Below are 22806 nucleotides of genomic sequence, written 5' to 3' on the forward strand. Positions count from 1 at the left end.
GACAAATGTTGTGCATGCACAAAATTTGTCGACTATCTCGGCGTACTACGAATTATGCCAGCGTGCTTCAGCGTGCTCTTAACGTATACAAAACTTACCCATAACGTATTCGACGTGTGCCAGCGTATTCACCAAATTTTTCATACGTCGGCATACGCTGGCTAAAACGTCAAGGTGTGACAGCGGCTTTAGAAATAACTTTCGGGTACGCTAAACATTACCTCGACGTGTTTTGACTTATGAGTAACTTACAAGTAACGTGTGTCGACGTGTGTCAACGATTGCATAACGTGCCTACAACTTATGGCCAGCGTATGCAGAACGTGTGCGTCATACGCTGGATACGTCGACAAATTTTCAACATGCTGAAAATTTGTCGACGTACTCGGCGTACTACGACGTATGCCAGCGTGCTTCAGCGTGCTCTTAATGTATTCGACGTGTGCCAGCGTATTCGGCAAATTTTTCATACGTCGGCATACGCTGGCTAAAACGTCAAGGTGTGACAGCGGCTTGACACTTCGATGTCTAGTGCGGTTATGATTTGAATCGTCGAGCCGCAGCCTTTTAATAGGCTACGCCACGTGATCGTCGGCGATACGCTGCCGCGCTATGCATAAGTTAGACTATCGTTGGGCATAGGTTGTGAACGCCGACAACACGCTCAGCATTCGTTGGTATAAGTTATCTATATGTTGTCAAAACGTCCTGTGTACGTTACTAATACGTTATGCATACGTCCAAGTCGTTATGAATACGTCTAAAACTGGAAAAAACATCAACAGTTCAGCGTACGCCAGCGTTTTACATACATGTTGATACCTTGCCATACGCTGGCGAAAACATCAAGGTGTGACAGCGGCTTTAAGGACGATTAAAGAAGGGTTTTAAAAAGGCCACTCTTTTAACATGACTGTGTGTTCACAACGGCCTATTTTTTCAGGATAAAACAACTCGAAAAACATTTTCCATAAAAGAGTAATTACGTCTCTTTCATTGGAAATATAGATGGTGACTTGCAACCGGGCCTCAAGGGCGGTGTACAGAAGTGTTAAAAAAAACAAAAAAACAATAAATACAAGGCGCAGAGAGGTGAAATTCACAGTGCGTGATGCGAAATGCACGCAGAGTAAAATGAGTGTTCATGAACATATGTAGGATGCTAATGAATAAAGAAGATACAAGAACACCTGACACTAGGCCGAGGCTTCAGATTTTTGCACGCTCACGAGACTACACCGTCGAAATGAAACGTCCCAGTGGATAAATAAAATATATAATCACACTTGTACATTTAGTGTTTTAAAATAATGGTTCTTGCTACGAAATATCATAATCTTCCAGTCTCCTTGAATATTTCAAATGCAATAATTCCTACCAGTCATTTTTGACGGGCTTTTACACGAGGATTTAAATATAACGAACGTAAAACAGTTTATTTCAATGGGGGGGTGGGGGGGGTGAACTTTTTGCTTGAGGGATAAACTCCTTATTATACAGGGTGTTCAAATCATATATTTTTTAACCACAATCACATCAAATTGTGGTAACACTGTTTATGGGACACCCTTCATGTATTGTTATATTGGATGGGGGTATAAATTAGGTAAGATGTTAAGTTACCATGGTTCAGGTGTTCGTATAGGTTCCGGCAATGTATAGGCAGTTTTTTTTGTCACCAAGGAAACATTAGAGTGAAGTTATCCTGTTGTTATGTCTGCCGTGAGAGGCGGTTACAGTTGAGATAAGGGTTAAATAGGAACGTGTAATTCGTATGTATCCTATCTGTAAAACCAGGCAAGGCAAGGACGAGGTGAGAATAGAATGGATTTCACCGAGTCCCTTGTGTGGCTTTAGAACCCCCTCCAGGGCCGGAAATGGTTTGAGCCACCCTGTGTGATGACACCACGGCGGCAACTGTTCTCCACTTGAATGGGGGGGGGTGGTGATAAAAGGAGGGGTGTATGGGGGCAGTGATTTACTCAGGTAGTTGGAGAGAGTTGAAAAAGAAGGCAGCCCATGAGAGTCAGGACAGAGTGAGCTGGGGGCTTCCTTCTCTTTCTTTTTTTGTATACATTGTCGATGCTCATATGAGAGCTAACACACAACGCACAGCAAGGGGGGGGCATGAGACTAGAGGGGTGGGAGAGGGAAGGACAAAACAGTGGGGAACAGAGACATTAGGAGATCTGTGGAAGGGAGAGGGATGGGGTGGAGAACATGGGGAAAACAAGATGGACATTACAGGGACTTTCAGGAAGGAAAGCAGGGAATTTGAAGGAGCTGGGTTTGGGGTGGATTAACGGGGGTAGAAAAGATCGAGGTTTTGGATGGGGGAAGATAGGAGATGGTGGTGAACAGCTGTTTTGAAGGCCTGAAGGGAAGAATGGGATTTAAGAGAGTGTGGGAGTTTATTCCAAAGGTGGGGAAAAAGAGGAATGAAAGAGTGAAGGTGAGCAGTGATTCGTGATTTTGGTAGTTTTACCAGAAGGGGGTTTTTGGCAGACCTTGAGCACCCTGCGGAAATATGGTGGGGACATGTCGGAGACAGAACAGTGGAGGCGAGACCAGAGAGGAGATGGTAGAAGACAGAAAGACCACCGACCTGTCTGTGGTGAGAGAGTGAGAGGCCCAAAGACTCAGCCTCATCGTGGGAGATGCCAATGATCCTAAATGCCTGGTTTCTACAGCATGAAGCCAAGAAAGGTGAGAGGCAGGAGCACCAGCCGAGAGGGGAGAGCAGTCCTCCATCAGGCTGTGGACAAAAGCTTTGTAAGTGGTCAGGAGCTCAGGTGGGCCGAAGAAGGACTTTGCACGATGGAGGATTCCCAGTCGGCGACTGGCTTTAGAGGTGAGGTTTGAAATGTGGCTTTCCCATGAAAGGTCATGGCAGATAGTGAGACCCAGAAGCTTGAAAGAAAGGACTTCTTCCAGAGGATTGTTGAGAAAGTGGATGGGGGGGTTTCTAAACGGTCCTTTTGAAGAGACATAGTGAGAGTGTGAGATTTGTCCAGATTGAAAGACATGTTCCACGTGTTGGACCAGTTTGTGATTTTATCCAGATCTGCAGTGAGCGAAGAAGCTGCTGCTTGCCGGTCTGAGGGATGACCAATGGTACGGCAGAGGGTGGAGTCATCAGCAAAGACATAAAGAGGATTTTCCAGAGAGTCAGAGAGATCATTGATTAAAACCAGAAAAAGAACAGGGCCCAGAACACTACCTTGAGGAACTCCAGCCTGGACAGGAAGAGGGGATGAGAGAACTCCATTTAGGGCCACACGTTGGCTGCGACAGGAGAGGAAATCTGTGAGCCATGAGTGGAGATGGCCTTGGATACCATGGGAAGTGAGTTTGGTGAGCAGGGCAGGGTGCCAGACCGTGTCAAAAGCACATAATATGTCTCGGGATATGGTTCTGATTTCCTGTCTGGCATTGAGTATCTCCATCCATTGTTGGGAGAGCAGAAGCAGCATATCTATGGTCGAATGACCTGGTCTGAAACCAAGTTGATGATCGGAAATGAAGCCATTGGACAAGAGGAAGGATTTAATGTCTGAAGCGTTGATGGATTCCATAACCTTGCTGATGATTGGGAGAAGACTGATTGGTCTGTATTTGCAGGGATCTGTTTTTGCACCTTTTCTATGCAGGGCAGTGATGTTTGCTGATTTCCATGCAGATGGCAGATGACCGTGAGCAAATGAGAGGGTGAATAGAACAGAGAGAGGGTGAGCAAGAGCAGAAGAGCAGGTTTTTAGGACACGTGGGCAGATGCCGTCTGGACCGGTTGCAGAATCTGAGTCGAGGTTTGACAGCAAGCTCTCCACCTTGTTAGGAGAAAAGGACACAGAGTCCCGGGACAGTTGGGTGCGACTGGGTAAGCTCTGGGTAATCGCTCTTCTCTTCCCTTTGGAAGTCGATGCAGTTAGGGTGTCTTGTCAGTGTCGTGGCTGTGGTGCTGAACTGCGCTGTCTGTACTGCTTGTTCTGGAGACATGTTCACCTGTATTCTTTGGACGACCTTGCCTGGCTGCTGATTGTGAGTGAATGAAACCGTGTGCTCTTGGCGCCTTCGGTTCTTTCCTGAATTAAGTATACCAGCAGAGTACCTGCCCTATGGGCGATCTTATTGCAAGCATGCAACACGTTCTTCTGACACATGCTTATTTGGGTGGTGTATAGGCAACTGACAGCTGCCTCAATCACTCCTGAAAAAAAAACAACCCGAATTACGTGCATGAAGTAAAAACGTACCTTCTGCTTATAATTCAAAATACTGCACAGCACTGAAAAACGTGGGGTCAGGAATGCTGTCCCGTAAATGGTGGTGACTTGTAATACGTTCGGAGGATTATATATTACTTGGTCTCCACAGCATGACGCCAAGAAAGGTGAGAAGCAGGAGCACCAGCCCAAAGGGGAGAGCAGTACTCCATCAGGCTTTGGCCAAAAGCTTTGTATGTGGTCAGGAGCTCAGGTGGGCCGAGGAAGGACTTTGCACGATGGAGGATTCCCAGTCGGCTACAAGATACACATTTACGTGGAGAATTTGCGTCCCCCCCTATCCCTCATCCCCTAAGTCCACCGGTAAAGATTTAAAAAAAACACCCCATACATTAGTTGGGGTCATGCTGATCCTACATAGCGAGCCTGAATGTAATCGGCACAGAACTCTAGGAGGCGTAGCGCGACAAACAAACACCTGTCCGTGAGTTAGAGTATTCGAGTCAGGATTTTGGTTCACCGAGTTAGTGTGCATTTTCTTTTATTTCTAGTCATTCATGTCAATCTATCTATCATTCCTGGATTCTCAATTTTTGTCATCCTGTGTCCTGTTCAATAAAATTATTTCTGATGAATACACATCGCCTGATTACTGTCTTCTCGCGTGTATGAACTGTTTCAGCATTTGTTAAATCCCTGGGGGGACATATTAATTTCTTAAAGAAACTTACTTTGAGAGACCGGCAGGATATACAGCACATCTCGACCGGGGGAAGCTGTGTTGTCCGCTCCAACGTGGTTTCCTTTGAATCGGCCATTTGTGAAGCACGTTGCTTCGGGCAGTGGGGAAGTGTTGGCAGACCCCGTCAAAGCGACAGTATTATATCGTCCCTTAAAAAAAAAAGTGCTGTGCAAGAAGAGCCATAGTATTTGGCAGTACAGAACTAACAGTCTCATTCTTGGATTCCTTAAAAAAATTAACATTCACAAAAAACAAATGAGTTATCCTCATACAAATTGCACCCAATCTGATGTCAGTAACCCTTTAACTTTTTGTAAGCTTTCAAACACCTTGCCATAAAAGGAAAAAAAGATTAATCTCTGAGATGAGAAACATTTGTGTGAAACCTCATTCATATATTTTGTTTCGATCTTCCATGGGGTGTCTTATCATAAAACGGATGAGACACTTAAAAATAATATATCAGACGTTTTATTGCTTAAAGCAAAATGCATTTCTGATGAACAGCACAAATATTTCTGATTTCACACATTTCTGATAAACAGCATCAACGGCACAGGTACAAGGCCTTTGCCCATAGCTCAATGGAGTACTGCTCTCTCCTATGGGCGTGGGCCCCAGCATGAAGTCTCTCTTTCCTGGATTTTGTGGAATCTTATTGGGATCTACTGCAATGAAACCAAAGCATGCAAGGACTGTTGCTCTCACATCACAGACAGGTCAATGGCCTCTGTCTTTTACTGTCACACTTCCAATCTAGCACCCCTGCTCTCTCCGGCCTCCGACCCTTTTCCGATTCTTTAAGACGCATGTGTTCTACCAGTAATAACCACCCACTTCCCCCTTACTCTTAGTATAACTCCCAAAATCCATGCTTTCCACCCATCTCCCCTCTTTTGTTCCTCTTTTCTCCCACTTGTGGAATGCTTTCTGGGGACGGTTCAATTGCACTCTTCTCTCCAGGGCTTCAGGCACGTGATGCACCACCATCTCATTTTACCCTCCATCCCTACTCACAATCTTTTCCACCCCCCCCCCCACCCCCCATTAATCCTACCTTGTTCAACCCTCTTACTTGCAGGGAAATGTTTCCTTCCCCCTCTCTCCTCTTTTGTTGTTAGTTAATTTGCTTGCTTGTTTCATCCAACTTTGTTTATCACTACATTGCCTTATTGCCCTCAGTCACTTCACTCTTTCATGAGTTTTGATGTCGTCAAGAAAAAAAAAACCTGAGAAACTACCTCCTTTAACTCAGACAATCACAGTTTATGATGTTCAGAAAGAACACATATTTCATGTGTTATGGGAAAATATAATGGTGATTACAACTATGGGCATGACTGATTCTCACAGGGCCATTTGGTACGGGCTTCACGGAATGTCTCTCCGCAACGCTTTGGGGGACCTGTCTCGGCAAAACTCAGCCTCGTTAATGTTCATAACAAACTGTACAAACTTTTATGCCTCCCCTCCCTCTTCCACTGTGACCAGGTGGGAAGCCAGCCTTTGATAAAGCTATCAAAGGCTGTCTAACCATGATTCAGATTCTCTTTAAGCCTGGTGTTGGCTTTGTGGTTCGGGCGGCTGGCTTGGAATCTTTGCGTCCTGAGTTTGAGCCCCATTTGCCACTGAATTAACACTGGGTGGGGTTGACTCAGCTTGTCATCCTTCTGAGGTTGGCAAAATGAGTAGTAGTGCACTGGTATAGGGGCACAGCATCAGCAGCATAGTAGTTGGGCCCTAACAAATTGATAGTTACCCAACAGCCAAGCTGCCATGTGCAAGAATAATAATAATAATAATAATAATAATAATAATAATAATAATAGGATTCTCTTTCTCTGTCTCTTTCTCTGTCGTTGTCTCTCTATCTCCTCTCTTTTAGCATTGTCAGGTGGAGAGGTGGCAGAATTTTTAAAATGTGGATGAGATGATCAATTAAGGTTGTTTTAATCCTGAGAGATTTTCCAGTGATCCCTCCACTCATCCCAATGTACACACAAGGCTTTTGGAGAGCAGATGGTCTGAATAATTTATTTCATCAACTCGTTAAAAGTAATACCCCTTTATGGAAATTTGTTCTTTTAAACAGATGCTTGAACAAAAATGTCTGCCATAAGATTTTGAGGATAGGATCTCAAATCCTAATACTGCTTCGCATTAATTCTGAGACCACATGGAGCATAAAGTGCATCCCTTTAACATTTTAAAGGCAAGCTTGCACACAGCCTTATACAGATTAGTCTGGAGGAATGTTTTCTTCAGCAGTGGCCCTGCCAAAAACAGCTTCATGGAACTCGCTCCAGTTTAATCCAACTGAAGATTATTTTCCCAACTTCTGCTGCTGTTTGCGTTGCACCTGGAAATAGTGGGTCAGGCAAAAATTATAGTGTTAGGAACATTAATTTGTCAATGAGGTTTTTATAGTTTCACATTTAGTCAAAGTAGGTTTTAATAACGTTTAAACAATTGTATTAAACAGCTATACCTATAAGAATGCAAGGTAGGATGCAGAAACCCTGCCCGAGAGAGAACAATACTCTGAGCTGCACTCTTTTTCTTTGTATGAAGCATTCTACTTCATGCCAACACTGATCTTAATGATCCTTTAGGAAGCAGAGAGGGCAAAATACTGCCATGTTTGCAAACTTAATGTTCAAATAGCCCCTATACTGTGGGATATTGAGGAGTGGTGAGGAGTTATTCGCTCTGAGCATCAAGGAATGATTTAGCACTTATACTACACTGTGAGCCAATGATCAACTTTTAAAGCTTCAGAAAATGAAACGATGTCAGGGGTCAATCTTTCAATGAAAGATAGAAGGTTGTTGTCAAGGAAGCACCGTCGGGTAGGTCCAGACTTTCATCCGGCCTGCCAGTGACATTTTTTTTAATAGCTCACCTGGACTTTAGTCAAGTGAGCTTATGCGATTAAGCAGTGTCGGTAGGTAAGTGAGTCAATCATTGAGTCAGTCAGTCAGTCAGTCACACCATAAACACTTCAGTCATTAGTGCTTGAACCAAACACATGATTTTGATGAAACTTGGCCGCAAGCCTCATATCTGATGCCTAACGGAGGTTGATTAGCCACATCAAAATCTGCACTCATTAAGGGGGTGCGTGGGGTTTTTTTGACCCCCCCCCAAAAAAAGTATTTGCTCTATTCTCCAAAACTACACACACGGTTTTGATGAAACTTGACCACAACCTTCATCACTTGTGATTTACCAAAGTTTGTTCACGGCATTAAAAAAAAAATCAGGGTCGAAGGAGGTCTGCAGGGGGTTTGAGTGACTGTTGCTCCTGATCCAGGTGAGCTTCAGGACGTGCAGTCCTATTTTTTTAGATCCTCGTGGAGGATCTCTAAGTCTTACTCACGTTGTTGTTGTTCATCTTCTTGTGGACTTTTTTGTTTCACAGCCTACAGTTTTCATCGAACCTTCCTGAAATTTGGCGTGCATATGTAAAAACACCCTGCGCAGACAGTAACCATCTCCGATTTTGAAAATTCCTCTGAGAAAAAAAAAGTTATGACGTCAAAATATCTCCGCTAATCGAAATCGCCTAAAAAATTATCTCCGAAACTAGGCAAGCTTTTTGAATTCTGTTTGCAAGAATCGAACAGGACATTAGCAGAAATGAATTACCGCACATATGATACATCACTATGACATCATATCAATTTTTATGGTCATTCCTATTTTTTGACATTTTTTTGTTTCACGACCCAGAGTTTTCATCGGATCTTCGTGAAACTTGCCATGTATATGCTGAAATCCCACGTGCAGGCAGTAACCATCTCCAATTTTGGAAATTATTCCTAGAAAAAAAGTTGATGTCATAATATCACCGCTAATGGAAATCGCCGATACCATTATCTCCGAAACTAGGCAAGCTGTTTGAATTTTGTTTGCGGGAATCAAGCCGGGCATTAGCACAGGTAATTTATCGCAAACCTGATACATCACAATGACGTCATATTCGTTTTCATGACGTCATCATTAAGAGGACGAGGATCTTAGCTCATTTGAGCTTGTTAATACACGCATGACTTTATATGAAGAATGATTGTTTTGTCCATCATGTCAGCAAGTGCAGATATCTTTCATTTTTCAGGACTGCAGTCCATTGTTTGATTGGTGCCTTGAGTACTTCTATTAAAAACCAAGAGAGCTCTCAGCCAATGACGCACTGACTTGCAGTCATGTGCTTATTTCCCTGTGTTGACTCAACTCATTGTAAGGCGGGATTCTATGATGTCAAAGGTTGGCTGCTGACAAAGCTGAGATATTGCTGACAAAGCATGGGGGTGGGGGGGGCAGATCAGAGAGGAGATGGTAGAAGACAGAAAGACGACCAACCTACCTCTGGTGAAAAAGTGAGAGACCCAAAGACAGCCTCATCGTGGGAGATACCAATGATCCTAAATGCCTTGGTTTCCACAGCCTGAAGCCGAGAAACTAGCCCAGAGGGGAGAGCAGTACTCCATCAGGCTGTGGACGAAAGCTTTGTATGTGGTCAGGAGCTCAAGTGGGCCGAGGAAGGACTTTGCACGATGGAGGATTCCCAGTTGATGACTGGCTTTGAAGGCCAGTATAAAAATTGATATAGATATAATTGATATTGATATCAATCAATAGTATAAAAATTGATACAAAAAAAATCCAAAGACAAATAGCGCTACACTCAATGTACACTGCCCCATGTCAAATAAATAACAATCCTCTAGCACACGACATCACTGGGCGCCCTCGGCGCCCGACGATGCTGCCTTTCAGCACATGAAGTCAGAATTGGGAGGGAGCGGTGTACAATAATTCATTGATTAATTTCAGAGTTACAATAAATAAATAATAATCGTAAAATAATTTAATTTCTCAATCAATTGCCAAATAGCATACCTAAACCACCACTGTTAACTTTTTGAAAATGAACTAATTAATCGAAAAATGAATAATTAATTGATTAATCAATAAATCAAAAATACCCTTTCTTGCGAAATCACTTGTTCACTGTCATGTCCAAAATAGCAGCTTCCAAGCTAAAAAGGTGCCTGAGATATTGCCAGGATGAGAAAGAAAATAAATAAGTAATTAATAAATCAATAATAATTACGTAATTAATTTATTCATCAAAAAATAAAAAAGTTCCTCAAGGATCTATACTTGGGCCTCTTCTTTTCCTATTATATGTTAACGATCTACGTATTTATTCTTCTTTATTTTCTCTTTTTTAGCTCGCCTGTTCGAAGAACAGAGAGCTATAGTGATACCCCCGGCGTGAGCGTCAGCGTGAGCGTGAAAATGTTAAAGTTTTTGGTGCAAGTTATTTCCTTTCTAATGTTTTTATCTACCACACTTTTTTTACTGATTACAATATACAAATACATATATTGCTTTAAAATTATTTGGATCAGACTTCACTGCAATGCTTTATAAAAAATATTATTAGACTCGTCTTTTAAAAACGATAAATGTATTAACAGGCGAGCATTGGGTGGCTTTGACACAACTGGTTTCTCTTTGCTGATGATACAGCTATTATATCTATTCCAATCCTAGTTATTACTCTTTCATCAGTACTCTTAATAGTGAGCTCATTAACATTATATCCTGGTTTTAATCGAACAAACTCTCCATAAATCCCAACAAAACCAAGTGTATGTTCTTTAGCAAATCCAACAAACCTCTGTCAGACACTATTTCTTCAATCTTATATATTATTTCCGAGTTTGTGGTTTCGTGTCGCGCTATCTTCGACTTTGTTCTGCGCTCGAGTAACGTGATATTCGGCTTACATTATCTCAAAGACCATATGAGGTGCATGGTACAAAAAAGTAAATAAAATGGTTCTGAAGCAGTGAAATCGTATTCCACTTACTGCATTAAAGTAAAATTACTACTGATACTCTGCATCAGTTCCTTTCTCAAACACACCCACCCCAACATGTCGCGCAAAGCGCGGGTTTTGCTAGTCTATATTGACAATGAATCCATTAGTTTTTCTGATTCGACAACATTTTTAGGTGTTACCTTGGATGACAAACTTAGGCAATCATATTTCATCGACTGTTAAGATGATTTCACGAAACACGGGCGTACTGTCTAAACTCCGTACCTTCCTTCCTCCTTGTATTTTATTCTCCTTGTATAATACCTTAATTCTCCCTTACCTGAACTATTGTGACATTGTCTGGGCATGCTGTAATAACAACCATCTCCACTCACTCTCAGTTACTCAAAAGCGTGCTATAAGGATCTGTACCCTTTCTCATCCACGGGAACACACCGCACCTCTTTCCTCCAAACTCAACGCATTGACACTCCTTGACATTAATAAATTACATACAGGGATATTTATGCGCAAACATATCAACAATCTTCTTCCACAAGTCTTTTATTTCTTACTTTCCAGCAGTCTATGACATCCACACACATTTCACTAGATCACAAGATAACTTATTTTTACCTTTACTCGCACATCATACTCTATTAATACACTACATAATTACGGGACACGTTTGAATAGTTTGTTGATGGAGAAGTAAAGGCACAGTCGTCTGTGGGTCCGTTTAAGTCTTCTTATAAACAAAATTTGATCTTGTATTATTGAAAGTTTCCTTTCTTGCACATCGATTTGTTATTCACTCTTGCAAGTCTTTGCCTTGTTGTTATTTCCTTCTTTTTATCTGTTTGTTATTGTTATTGTTATTCACAGTATTCTTGACCATTTTTAATTAATTCTTTGCAATTCGGTAGGTTTGGTCAAATTTATTGTTTGTCATTTATATTGTGAGTCCATAAGTATATCAATACAAGCCTTGACTTCTGAACATGCCTCCATATTTGCTTCTCAATGTGTTATTTTGATTTTATCCTTCTGAGTTCACTAAATTCTGGAACCATTACTTTTATATGTTTTTGGTTTACTGTACTTATAATGGCAACCTTGAAAATGATTTTTTTTGAAATTGAAAAAATTGACTTGCTACATAAGATCAGCATGACCCCAATTAATGTTTAGGAGCATTTTTTTTTTAATCTTTGCCGGTGTAGCAATTTCAAATTACCCCCTCCTTCATCTTACCCCCCCCCCTCCGGTAACGTGAAATCGCGTGAAATCGATTTCATCCTACCCCTTACGATTTCAGATTACCCCCCTCAAAACATTTATTTATGTATGTTTATTTAGAAAAAATAGTAATTTAATTGATATTGAAAACTAATTAGGGGAAAACCATTGACCACATGACATCCTTTAAAGAGTTTGCAATGAATTTTGATTTTATTATGAATGATTTTATTTTAATATTGTTATGGTTAGGGTTAGTCATATATAATATGTCATGCACTTTGAACAAGTGTATGAGTGGTTTTAATACAATTACCATTTTTGTTACATTTATTATGTTTCCAGACTTTGAGACGAGCTTTCAATCTTGTAAGTTTTACGTGTTCTATTCAATAAACGTATCATGAGTTGTGGGCATAATAATTTATCATTTCAGCTAAATCAGAGAGGGGGTAATGTCAAAGTGCAGGCTTAATATGAAATCGGGTTCAGGCTACCCCCGGGGATAACTTGAAATCGATTTCAGATTGCCGGGAGGTAACTTGAAAGGGGGGTAGCTTGATGTCTTTACACCGGTGGTCTTGGGAGGAGGAGGAGGGGGGGGAGGTCACAAATTCTCTACATAAATGTGTATCGTGTAGCGTCGCCTCCAGGTGAGGGAGGGTATTACAAGTCTCCATAATTTACTGTGCAGTATTCCCGTCCCCACGTTTTCCAGTGCAGTGAGGTGTTTTGAATTATAAGTAGTAGGTATGTTTGTACTTTATGCATATGATCTGAGTGTTTTTTTTTGTATATTTTAAAACACTACATGTACAAATTTTACCCTATTTTCTTTATCTTCTGGGACCTTTCATTTCGAGGGTACAGCCTCGTGAGCGAGCCAAAGCCTAAAGCCTCGGCCTGGCATCAGGTGTGCTTATATGTTCTTTATTTATTAGACATCACACGCATGTAAGTGAACACTCGTTTTACTCTGTGCGTGTTACACATCATGTGCAGCGAATTTCACCTCCCTACACCTTGTATTTATTGGGTTTTTTATTGCTTCTGTGCATTGATGCTGAGGCCCAGTTGCAAGTCACCGTCTACATTAACAAAAGAAGAGATGTAATTACTCTTTAATGGAAAATGTTTTTCGAGTTTTTTATCCTGATAAAATAGACTGTAGTGAACACACAGTCATGTTAAGATATTAGCCTTTAAAACCCTTCTTAAATCGTCCTTTTGAAGGGGGCAGAGAAATACACAAATACACAAGCATGCATTGTGTTTTATATGGTACATAAAGAGCATATAATACTCATGTGGCTTTAAGTGGTTATGATGTAGCAAGACATGGACTCATGGATCATGGAAATCACACCTTTGGAATAACCTAATCAAATTGCAGCCTGGTGTTGGCTTAGCGGTTAGGGTGGTGGCTTGGGATCCTCGGGTCTTGAGTTCGAGCCCCTTTTCCAACTGAATTAACACCAGGAGGTTGACTCAGCCTGAAATGAGCACCAGTATACTGGTAATAGGGGCACTGCATCAGCGGCATAGCTGCACCCCTAACCAATGATGCAACCAGCAGCCAGAAAGGCAGCACACGATGGGAACTTAATCAAATAGAGTGGCACATTTCAAAATTATATCTAACATATATGACATGGAGAAGCTGAAAACCCCACTTCAGAAGGTTCTGAAGCAACCAGCTTCATTCTCACCCATAAAGGGTCGTGATGCACAAGCCTGGTCAAAAAACACCCCTGGGGAAGCCCTACATATCCCAATGGACACGTGTCTGGGAATCTCTGTCGATGACCACTGGTTGTTCAGAAATATGTATGAAATCAACAGAACGTTGATTGAGGTATGCTAACCGCTGTCAACCTCAGCTTCTTCTCGTTTCCAACAGAGGTTAGCATACCAAAATCAATGTCATGTTGACTCCATACATTGTTATACCTCTCTGCTGATGCCGATCGACACTGCCAACATGAGCAAGACTAGGTTTTCTTTCTACAAACATTTGCTGTCATATTTGAAATAGTTCATATGATCTTGGCTGTTTAATCTATCCTAAATGATAACAGTACTCGCATTTCATCAGGACTATGACATCATAAGCCTGGCTATTGTCTGTCATGTTTAGGGTTTTCATCCCCAGCTAAGACATGATTAAATCATATCACTCCACCCAGAAGAATGATTAACCATCCATCGGCATTTAGAGCAAAGTGTAGGGCTTAGGTTAGTTGAAAGTGTGGAACAAATGGCATGGTACAACAGTAAAATTGCCCCAGAACAGAACGACTGAACAAACAAAACTTGGCCATTCATGCTTTAATTTGGCCGAGGCCGTGCGAAGCGAAGTTGAGGCCTTTTATTCCTGCTACATGAAACACCAGACTTTTTGGAACGCCGGCGTGCATTTTCCATCCAATCATCATGTAACTTCATTTTTTTTAGATTCCCCATGGGTAGGCGCTCCTTCGTTCAAAGTTCTGTGTCAATCACTGAAGCGGTTGCGGAGGAAACTAATTTAAAATAGAATAAAGGTGAAAAAGTGAGGGCAGAAGAAAAAAATTAAGTGAGGGCCTCGGCCGACGTTCCACAACATGGTCAAGGATGGTTGTGGATGCCTATTGCGAGTATTCAATGGGAAGATCACCGATGGAAGCTGTTTTCCAAAGGCAGACGTTTTCGGAGTCAAATTTTCCAAGTTGGAGCTTTACTTATTTATTTATTTATTTTTGCACCTTTCCACTTCTTGTAGTACTGTGATGTGATCATAGTACTGCATTTTTGTCTGTTTGCTCGAGCTTGGAACACCATGATCTTCCTTACACTCTTTCATGATATGGAGAATATAAATTTAAACTGAGGATATATTAATCTTTAAAGTAGGAGGCTGAGTCACAGAATTCTCGACTCTCCCACCGAAGACACATTGGCGCTATTGTGCGATTGCCTAATTGAAAACTTTTAAGTAACTTAGGACGTTGAGATAATACAATCAGGAAATACTTTCAGAAACTTCAATTGCATCTTAACTAAAGATCACAACTTGAAATTTAAGAACACAAGAAAGAATTTGACCAGCCTCGGTGGTTAAAATGAATGGTTTGACCATCCGCTGTGAATCTGGGGGGTCCGCAGTTCAAACCCAGGCTGAATCATAACAAAGACTTTATAAATGGTATGCCTCTGCCTCCTTGCTTGATGCTCAGCATTAAAAGAGGATAGAGCATGGATAAACAACCATAAGTTGGTAATAGTGCAGGCTTTGACGGGCCTAATGGTCTCCTCCTGCATTGAAGTTCCTAATAAGGGAACTCATTATATTAATACAAGTACAAAAAAAATATGAATACAAGTACACAAAAAATGTTCATGAAGCAACAATGCAGAGGCAGAAAATTGTTATTGATAAGCGGAAATTATAAAACATTTCAGATGGGAATCGAATACGCATCTGCAGGCGGATATGAAAGGGCACGGATGGATTGCCCCTAAGCACATAATATTGTGTTTAAAATCGTAGCTGTAATTTGTTGGTTTCATCTCCTTGGAATTTACATTCACCAACATGAACAATTTTTCATATCTGACTTTTTTTTATTGCAAAGCAAAAATAAATCTCTCGAATGATTGGATGAATCTGTGTAAATTCACTTGTTCTCTTATCATTACAATTTGCCACTATCCCAGTGAGATCTTATATGGATAAAAAGAAAGAGCAAACATGACAGGTAAAGCCAGCTGTAATGCCATGCAGTAGTGGAAATGTTTCCCTGGATTTTTGTGGTTGGTGAGGATTCCATCCGATGTCGGATGTATCGTGATGCTCATAGAGCTCGAGGTTCTTATGGTGTGCTTTTCCCCCACTAATTGTTTTCTTTTCTCTGCAAGTTACAGAACCTAACTCCTTCAGCATAGCTCCTACACTAAAGAAACATCCAAAATAGCATTTGGCTATAATAGTGAGTCATACATTTTACAAAGTTGATAGACAATCGGCCAACATGCTTTGATGTGGCACATGTACTGTATCTACATCGATTATTTCTAAGTTTCTAAAAAATAATTTGGAATAATGTTTCCCTGCAGAAATTAAATTTTGCTAAGAGTATAATAATAGAGTTGAGAAATTCAAAACCCTTCGAACACCATGATCTTTTCTGCCCCCGTTAACACCCCACCTCCAAGCCCACCTCCCTCTGAATTTGCAGTTTTTCCTTCCTGAGAGTTTCCTTCTGCATCCATCTTGTCCACCCCATGTATCTTCCCATACCCCCATTCCTCCTCTGTGTATCAACTACATATATCAATATGTGTAGCATGATGAGGGCTCCCCAAATCTCCAATGGATGTAAGTCCTGCACAAGCGCACACCAATGCGTCACCACTGACCTTGAGGCATCAGCCCAGCCACTCATGCCAAAAGACAGAGATTTTATGGGCATTATTGGTTAAACATCAACCAGAGCCGCCTATCTGGATTTCAGGCTTATTACCCTCATCAAGATGACATATCATATAAATATCTAACCAACGATGACCACAGTCATTGTTTAAATTCCAGTCGTACCGCCATAGTGCATGTATAGAACTTAGAACTTTCTTTTGGAGATCGGGGGAGCGCTTGACAGGCTCCACATATGTTGATTTCTCTGCCGATCGCACGTACCTTCTAGTTTATTGGGTTGCATTAGCGGGAACAATCATCTGAGTGGCAGACAGATGAATGTTCTTTGCAGATTATGCAGTTTTACCGTGAGAGACATAATCTGTGGCTGATGCTCAATATTACAGCAAGGAGGTACGATTAGAGTATTAATGTGTAATGTGTAATTACACACACACACACACACACACACACACACACACACACACACACACACACACACACACACACACACACACACACACACACACACACACACACACACGCCAAAACATTATGACCACTGATAGGTGAAGTGAGTGACATTGATTATCTTGTTACAATGGCACCTGTCAAGGGGTGGGATATATTAAGCAGCAAGTGAACAGTCAGTTCTTGAAGTTGATGTGTTGGATGCAGGAGAAATGGGTAGGAGTAAAGACCTGAGTGACTTTGACAAGGGCCAAATTTTTATGGCCAGACGACTGGGTCAGAGCATCTCTGAAACGGCAAGGCTTGTGGGGTGCTCCCAGTCAGCAGTGGTGAGTACCTACTGACAGTGGTCTGAGGAGGGACAAACCACAAACCGGCGACAGGGTGTTGGGCGCCCAAGGCTCATCGATGCGCGAAGGCAACGAAGGCTATCCCATCTGGTCCGAACCAACAGAAGGTCTACTGTGACACGTCACAGAAAATGTTAATGGTGGTCATGGGAGGAATGTGTCACAATCCACAGTGCATCACAGCCTGCTGCGTATGGAGCTGCACAGCCACAGACCGGGCAGAGTGCCCATGATGACCCCTATCCACCGTCAAAAGCGCCTACAATGGGCACGCGAGCATCGGAGCTGGACCTTGGAGCAGTGGAAGAAGGTCGCCTGGTCCAATGAGTCCCATTTTATTTTCGATCACGTGGAGGCTGTGTACGTGTGCGCCATTTACCTTGGGAAGTGATGGCACCAGGATGCACTATGGGAAGATGACAAGCCAGTGAAGGAAGTGTGATGCTCTGGGCAATGTTCTGCTGGGAAACCCTGGGTCCAGCCATTCATGTGGACGTCAATTCGACATGTGTCACCTACCGAAACATCGTTGCAGACCAGGTACACCTGCATATATGTTTTGTTATGTTTGTCGGTTCGATGGAGGAATTTCATAGTAAAGGTAGGCTTATGTCGAGTGGCTTGGTCTGTGGACAGTAGGAGACATTTCGATATAACTTAAGTCGGAAAATTGTGAGCTTAAGTGTTACGTGTCACCACACAGCGGGTGGTGCTGTGTTAAATTAGGTAGGGTTTAAGGATAATTTCGCCCAGTATGTGATTGCCCCCTGTGACGTTTTACTTTGTTTTTGCATTTCAATACCAGCGATAAAAAGGAATCGCGTCCTTAAAATAACAACAACTGAGTCTGACATTTCCAAGCAGGCAAAAACCCCGCCTCCAGGAATGACAACTACCGAAACCATGCCGTTGGGGGTGGATGATGGATAGGGCGTGACGTCGGAGGGAAGAGGAGGATTGAGCCAGGATCGGAAATCGGGGCTCAAATGGGAGCGGGAAGGGAGGTCCTGTGAGGTACTTGCTTGGAGACGGGGATCTCATTTTTCTGGCTTCCCCTTGACATGGTGAAGAAGGCTGCATAATTCTCATGTTTGTGCTGAGGCAGATTTGCCCATGTGCTGGAGCAAGATGCTGGCCATTGACTGTTCGGCTGGGTCATGTGAGACCATGCCTTGGAGCCTCGTGTTGTGCTATCGGGGAAGAAGGCGGTGCCATTTTGCAGAGGAGCGGCGTTGGCAAGGGTGATCATGAAAAGAAGCTGCACAGTGGTTTCTGAGCGCTGGTGTTGAATATCACCTCCCGAACTACCTCCTCTATGCTTCCCGCCATTTTGGGCATGTTTTCCCATGCAGTTACAATGTGGTTTGGTGAACCCCAAGCTTCAGAAACTCAGATCTGGGCACACAGCTAAGTGCCAGGAGAAAGGGAGGATTATTCTTTTATTTATTCTGTCCCCTTGTCTGTATTAAAGTCTGTGTGGTGACACCTCAAATAGGAATTTAGTTTCCTTCACATTCCATTTTAATTATGACACTTTGAATTATGGCCATTGTAAATATTTGATTTATTTTCATTAAACCCCTGTATTTATTTAAGTTGCATGTGTTGTCTACTTCTGGTTTCGAGGATAAACTCTCGTGTGCCGTCCTGGTGAGTGCCAATGGTACTTGTCTTTGCCGCCCTTCCTTCCTGCACGCTATAATCTCCAAGGATCACATGTTCGCCTTCAAGGTAGAATTGTTTGGCTATCCGTCCAGGTCGGTCTTGCCGGCATGGACGCGACAATATATATATATATATTATATACATATAGATTAGGGCGCTTTTAGCTATTATGGTAAAAATTCAAATTTGCGATAGAAGTTTGCAGAACCTTCCAAATGGTGAGGTTACATGAAAAACTAAAATCTTCCAAGTTTTATTAAGATTAAATAATATTTAGGACTTGCGCAGGCACTTGACATCCTTCTCCATTAGTACAACATGGCTAAATTAAAATGAAAATCTCTTTTGATGAAAACAATTTAAAAAAATTCTCCTGAAAAGTAAATAATATGCCTTTATAAAATCAAAGTTTCCTTTGAGGCCTTTGGGTATTTCCGTCGGTCATCCTCCATCACTTGAACAAGGTACTGCACTTGAGCCTCATCTCTTGTTCGACCAGCTTTCGTGAAATCTTGGATGAGGGCGACGCCTCTTTTGGCCACATCATTCACGACATTCAAAGAGTCAACCCTCTGCTTTGCTTTGACGTAGGATTCAAAGCTCTTCCAGTTTGATGGATCCTTTTCCTCGAGAAAGTCTTCTGGCGGCTCAAGGAGCGTAAAGAGATTTTTAGTTTGGGAGGAGCAGAGGTCAGACAGCTTCTTTCCCTCTGGATTGGGAAGCCAGACTCGTCGAGATGGATCCTCTGAACCCTCCACGTCCTTCATGTTTATTACCATGGCGATCTTTTCTGACGAATCTAAGTTGTCATCAAAGAGTGCAAGGCCGACGTTAACTTCGCTCAGGTTCCACAGATGGCGGCTCATTGTTTTGTATGCAGCATGATTCAAGGAATGGAGGGCTTGAAGGAGTTGGAGGTCATTCTTTGGCGCGGAAGCAGCATTTCGAGCGTCGAACCAGGCCCTGATATAGTGCTTAGAAACAAAAAGACAGATGTGCTTGATCCCGCTAAATAGGCGTTCTGTGCGACATATACTGCGGGATGATGACGCGCGTTTAGTGAGAAAATCCGAGAACTGCCCTTGAAACATCGAGATCTTGAAGCAGTAAATTGCACGAGCCATCCAACGCGCTCGGTGAACGGCGCCCGGTGCCCTGAATGTTGGAACTTGATGTCCAGAAGGGGCGCCTCCAAGGAAAATGATCGTCAGTTGGAGAAGTTCTTTGTAGTCGTCTCGGGGATGCTTCTGCTTCAGAAGCTCTTGGGCATGCTGAATGACAGAATTGGCCCATGGATGGATATCGGTGGCTGTGCTTGCGTCATCAGCAGCAGTCAAGTACTGCGTGAAATTAAAATGGGGCCAGCAGTCCTGGAAGGTTTGGAATAAGGTGAAGTCTGGCCCTCGGGATGCTTCTTCGACCGAAGAAGAGTAAACTGCTTCCAAAACAAGTTCTAAGACATGGTGCCGACGCGCAAAATAAAGAAGTTGATGATCAAGGATGTTTTCAATACAAACACAGACCCCACCCCGGATTCCAGTATTAACAGCTGTCGTGTCAAAACACATCCCTTTGACACGTCCAAGCAGGTTCCACTCCTTAACTGTTGAAAAGATGACTGCGGCTGTTTCTTCCGCCTTGGAGTCTTCCAGCATCGGAATTGCCAGGATTTTTGACACACCATTCCCAGTGACCAGAATTGGCAGCCTGTCAACTTTGTCTCTTCCAGTTAGGTCTGGCATCAGCTTGGAATCCCAGTGGACTACCAGGGGTGTGTCAACCTTAAAGCTCTGCTTTATCTCTTCAGCGCGTTGCTTCCTGTGCTTAACACGAGCGGCACGAATGACACTTGGACTGAGAGAAAGTTTATTGATGTCTTGTCCCAATTGCTTGGCAAATGGAATTAGAACCCGACTTGCAGAACGATCGCTAAGGAGAGTTCTATCCATGGCCTCAGTTACTTCAGATGTTAATCCAGTTGTCCCACGTTTTCTCTTCAGAGGCTAGGAATCACAGGTGGTTGGATGGATGGAAGAAGATGGTTGTCGACTTGGACTAGATTCAGTAGAGCTGGAGGAGGAGGAAGACTGGAGGTTGGCTGTTTCAGAAGTTGCGGCCATCTCCAAAAGCGCCTTCTGTTTCCTCTTTTTCTCTTCATCCTTACGTTTCATAATTTTCTCTGAAGTCCTGGCAGTCTTGTAGTCAAGACTCCCGATCTTTCCTGGACGCCCCTTTTCACACTGAGAAGCAAGAAACTCCTTGTCCTCATCGATTTTTATAAGATTCATAGCATTAGCATGAGCTATGTCAAACAGCTCATCCAGGTCGGCCTTGAAATTGTCTTGTTTCTCTATGTTGGTAGCAGTTTTCCGATTGATGCTTTTCTTTAAACCCTGCCACGTTGTGTGTAATTTTCGCACATGGACTACCACATCAGGAAGGTGCTTAGTAGGAATCCCCTCTGTGGACCAGATGTTCATTAGCTCTAGTGATCTTTGATTCACACTTGCAGTTTGAGTCTCATTCATTTCCACATGAAGGAACATCAAAAAGCGGAGAACTTTGGCCTTAGAAGGAAGCTTCTGGCCAGGAAGTGTTGGATTAGGGGATCCAATCAGCCAAATGGCCTTTTTCGATCTAGTTCTGGAGGCCATTCCCCCAAAATATGCAGAAATTTCTGGTCTGAAAAAAAGAGAAAAACATCATGGTTAAGTGGGAAATGTTACAGAGTGGTAAGTACACATTGAAAAGTAACAAGTTTTTGCCAAGCTTGCGCGTTAATTCATGCACGCATGAAGAAATGCTCTGCTCACTGCTGTGCGATTGCGCAACTTTCAACAAGAAATCTTTCCGTTTCCGAATTTTGGACCGAGTTGGGACTTCATTATTTTTAGATTTAGCAATTTATGAGCTGATTTTCATTTCTTCACATCAATATTTAATATCATTTTTATGCATTTAATTATACCAATATATTAATTAAACCCTCAAAACAGTAAATTCAGATGATCTCAAAATAAACTTTTAATTGATCTGCGAAAAGAGGAAAAAAATCATTTTTGGCAGCTTTTGATGCCCTTTGTGCAACTTTGCATCACTTGTGCAAGTTCAAGAACATGACTCAAGAAAAATATATTTTAACACAATGATTTCTAGTAGGAACCTCACTGAATGGCGGATTCTGCGCATTAAAAAAAAAATTCATTTTTTAGAAGCACCACATATATATATATATATATATATATATATATATATATATATATATATATATATATATATATATATATATATATATATATATATATATATATATATATATATGAAAAAGAGAAACACTAAAAAAAACAAATGTAAAAAGATAGAGGGATGAAATCTCAAAAAAACAACCAATTAAGGGAGAAATGACACCACATTACGATGCCACAATACGACACCACAATCCTCTTCTGGTCGAGCATTATTCATTCTTCCTCCTCATTCTTCTTCATCGATCACAATCCCACAACAAAAGTAAAATGGCAAAAGATGTTGTGATGGTAATCCACTTTGTTTGATTGGTTTTTTTTTTTTAGATTTTAACCCTCCATGTTTTTCTGTTTTAAAAAAAAAAATTTTTTTTTCCTTATTTCTGTTATTTTTTTTTTTAATGTTTTTTAGGGGGAATATATAAAAGAGTTTATAAAGAAAGCAAAATACACACATACAGCACAGATCAGTGAGATAATGTACAAACATCAGTGCGTCTGTATAGTTGAGTTGTATATATAACTTGAGCGAACCTGCAGCACGTGCTTCCGGGACCATGCAACTGCCACGTTGGAATACCCTTCCCTCTCAAGAACGTGAGAGGTACCTGCATAGCTGTGTGTGATGAGCACTGGACTTTATCG

General features: G+C 42.0%; 1 protein-coding gene across 3 annotated transcripts in view; it reads left to right on the forward strand.

The window, feature by feature from the left end:
• Window positions 1–22806, forward strand: part of LOC147026118 (uncharacterized) — a 196829-nt gene that overhangs the window by 62903 nt on the left and 111120 nt on the right. The gene's annotated exons all lie outside the window — the stretch shown is intronic.

The sequence above is a fragment of the Eptatretus burgeri genome, chromosome 5 (assembly GCF_056783735.1).
Source record: "Eptatretus burgeri isolate ZD-2024b chromosome 5, Ebu_testis_v1, whole genome shotgun sequence".
NCBI lineage: Eukaryota > Metazoa > Chordata > Myxini > Myxiniformes > Myxinidae > Eptatretus > Eptatretus burgeri.